The following is a 3,941-nucleotide window of genomic DNA, read 5'->3' as shown; positions in this document are numbered from 1 at the left end:
ATATACTAGCTGTTGGACCCGGCGTTGCTCATGTTTTCCGTGTTGACATTAAACCCACCTCTGTCCTTGTATTGAAATCTTCTACGTTCCCCATGTCAACTATTACCCATTAATATGTTATATCTGATTTAGCAGGCTGTTGCAGGATGAGTAGATGTGTGTCAGGTGGAGGAGGAATTAAATTAAAACCTTTACCATCTCCCCTACCACAAAATTTACCTATATCTCAAATTTCATTAAAATCGGATGAAAAATATAAAAGTTACAGCCAAAAATAAAATCCCTATGGGTATCTGTATACAAAATGGCTATTGATTTTATAAAACCACTGCTCAGGTACAATTATCGATTTTTTTATCAATGCCATATACTGACATCAACTCACTGCCATGAGCCTCGCTCACTCATCGATTTTCATCAAAATTGGACAAAAAATGCAGAAGCTGCGCAGGAAAAATAACATCGTTATGGGAATTTCCATCCAAACACCCGATTGAGCCCACAAAAATTGATGCCAACTGAGCATTATCGAGTTTTTGAAAAATTCCAGCCTTATTTGAACTTCAGGGCATGTGATCTTCCTATGTGCCAAAAAATCATTAAAATTGGTTGGGTGGTGTGGGAGGAGTTAAAGTAACCCCAAACACGCAGACAGACAAACACCATTACACATTTATGTATATAGATGTATATATTATGTGTGTGTGTGTGTGTCATTGTGTGTGTGTGTGTCATTGTGTCTGTATTTGGCCCCACCATTGTTTGAAAGCCAGTGTTGGTGTGTTTACATCCCCACAGCTTAACAGTTCAGCAAAACAGGTTGATGGAATAAGTACAAGGCTTAAAAAGAAAAGAAAAGTACTGGGGCTGATTAGTTCAACTAAAATTATTCAAGTTGGTTCCCCAGCATGGCCACAGTCTAATGACTGAAACAAGTAAAAGGTAGACGGTTGTTTAATGATTCTATATTTTGGGAAAAAATCCCCCTTTTTCCAAATGAAAGAAAGAAAATAGTAGGAGTAACAGCAGAAAGTGTGGTGTGGTAATGGCAGCAGGAGAAGGTGACATAGCCAGGGAACGTAAGGTGTTGTAAGGAGACCAATAGCTGGACTCTAACCCTCTAGCATTCAAATTATTGTCAAATGTAATGCTTATTTATTCACATTGTTTTCAATTAATCATACATTATGTCATAGCTTTGACATTTTGATAATACAATTGTATTATGTTTTTAGAATGTAGATTGTCAAGTAGATGTGAGAGGCCAGATCTGGCTGGTCTGAGCATAAAACAGGTAGAATATTTGGGTCAGATATGGCTGGTTTAAATGCTAGAGTTGAAGTAAGATTGGTCAATAGGGAAGACATGGCTGTGTGCTTTGCAATCACATATTTTTGGATTCAGTCCCACTGCATGGAACTTTCAGTAAGTGTCTTCTACTATAGCTGTGGGTTGACCAATGATTCATGAGTAAAATCTGGTTGATGGAATCTGTGTGGGAGCCTGCCATGTATATGAAGCGGGGGCTGAAAAGTTTCTGTCTTTTAGGGTGTTGCAAAAGGCCTGGTTGGAGGCCCAACCTTCCAAATTCTTTTACAGGGCTTAGAAAAACTGAAGGGTTGCAGCAAAAATCATAATTAACTGATCTTCCTGTGTTTTCTTTTACCCAAAGCTAGGAACTTTTCAGTGCCCCTGCGTATGTTTGCATGTGCATATGTGTGTTCGTTGTTTATGCTCACTGCATAACAACTGGTGTTGGTTTGTTTACATCCTTGTCATAAGCAGTTTGGCCAAAGAGACAAATGAAATAATTACCAATAAGTACAAGGGTAAATCTGTTCAACTAAACCCTTCAGTGTGGTGCCTCAGCATGGCCGCAGTCCAGTGGCTGAAACAAGTAAAAGAAAGATTAAAGGAAAGGAAAGGTATTTTGAGAATTGTAATGCTCATTTAGCTCACTTCTTTGGCTTTCATTCACACTGACATAACATCTGTTGGAACATGCCAGTTCTAACACAGACATCAGACAATCAGTCCTTCTCTCTGAGGGAAAAAAACCCCTTCCTTGCCAGCAGTGACAGTAGTTCCCTGAACTTTCTCCAACCTGTTTTTACTCTGACTACTATACTTTCAGAGTAACTGTCTCCCTTGTCGAGGACATCATCTCAGTAAAAAAAGCTATCAACTACTTTTAGTGAGTCATTCAGACATTCAAGGGATTCTATTTCTGGTGTGTTGATAGAAAATACTACTCCAGTGAATATATCACGTATGAAGCTTATGTCCTCTGGTAGCCTGCCTGGGATTCTGTAATATCTCTTGTGTGTTCTTAACTAACATTGAGTGCAGCATAAGAAGTTTATACCCATCCCTTTTCTACATACTGAGAAAAGCTGAGGGTACCAGCATCCTGTTTTCTTCCTTACTTACAAACGCTTTCATATTTGTTAGGTTTACCTTAAATCCTCTTGATTCTGGGTTTAGCTTCCAAGCCTGGAATTCCCCTCTAATTCCCCTACAGATTCAGCTATGAGAAGTAGATCTTCAGCATATCAGAGTTCCCATGGACAGACAGTCTTAAACTCCTCTGCAATGGCTTGTAGGACTGAGGACTGGACCCTGGTGGACACATGCCTTCACACTGAATTTATCACTGAAATCGTTGGTGACTCTCACTTCTTTTATCTTTTACTTGTTTCAGTCATTTGACTGTGACTATTTTGGGACATCTTTTTTAAGCCTAGTACTTATTCTATTGATTTCTTTTGCCAAAAGGGATGTAAACACACTAATGCTGTTTGTCAAGTGGGGGTGAGGGACAAACACAGACATGAACACACACACACACACACACACACAGCCTCAGGAAGACCAAAGCCTTATTAGTGGATTTACAGATGGAAACTGAAATAAACCTGCCATATATATCCACAATGGGCTTTTTTCAGATGCCATCTTCCAAATCCACTAACAATGTTTCAGTTGGCCCAAGGCTTTAGTAGAAGGTACTTGTCTAAGGTATCATGCAATAGGACTGAACCTGGAACTATGAGATTACAAAACAAACTTCTTACCACACAGCCACATGAGATGTCTAGTAACAGCTCTGTCATAGCTCTGTCAATTGTCTCTTTGATATTTCATGTCTTTCTACAGCTCTTTGTTAATCATGGTTCTCTGATTAATAATTCTGTGATATCTGAGAAGAAGGCTTAGCAAAGCTATTTGTCAATATCTTGAAGTGTTTAGAACAGAGCTTCCTTGTGTACACACCATTTAGAGTTTTCCTCATGTGTAGGTGTCCAGGTTAGAAAACCATAAACCACTGATTATAGATCTTTATCTTTTATCTTTTATCTTTTATTTGTTTCAGTTATTGGACTGTGGTCATGCTGGAGCACCACCTTGAAGAGTTTTAGTTGAACAAATCAAATTCAGTACTTGTTTTTTTAGTGTTTTTTGTCTTTCTTTAAAGCCTGGTCACTTATTCTATTTTTTTCTTTAACCAAACTGCTCTATTATAGGGATATAAATAAATTAACGCAGGTTGTCAAGTAGTGGTGGGGGGAAAACATAAACACACACACACACATACAGACAGGCAGACAGACCATAATAATACACTGTGTAAAATTATAAAATAAGAGAAAATAAATTTTGAGGATGAAAAAGTCTCCAAATTCTGTATCTTTACAATTATTGCTAATATATATTCCAGACAATATTACTGTCCAATGAAGCAAACATGGAATTACCATTAGAGGAATTTACAGAGTGACTGACAACTAATAGTAGTCATAGATGTGGTTAGCCGTAAACTGGAACATGACTGAGAGCCACTACAGTATCCACCCGGGTGATATATCCCCCCAGCCTCACATATTCTTTTATTTGTTTTAGTCATATATATATATATATATATATATATATATATATATATA

The sequence above is a fragment of the Octopus bimaculoides genome, chromosome 29 (genome assembly GCF_001194135.2).
Source record: "Octopus bimaculoides isolate UCB-OBI-ISO-001 chromosome 29, ASM119413v2, whole genome shotgun sequence".
Taxonomy (NCBI): Eukaryota; Metazoa; Mollusca; class Cephalopoda; order Octopoda; family Octopodidae; genus Octopus; species Octopus bimaculoides.
The sequence above is the reverse complement of the archived record's forward strand: the minus strand, read 5'-3'. Positions refer to the sequence as shown.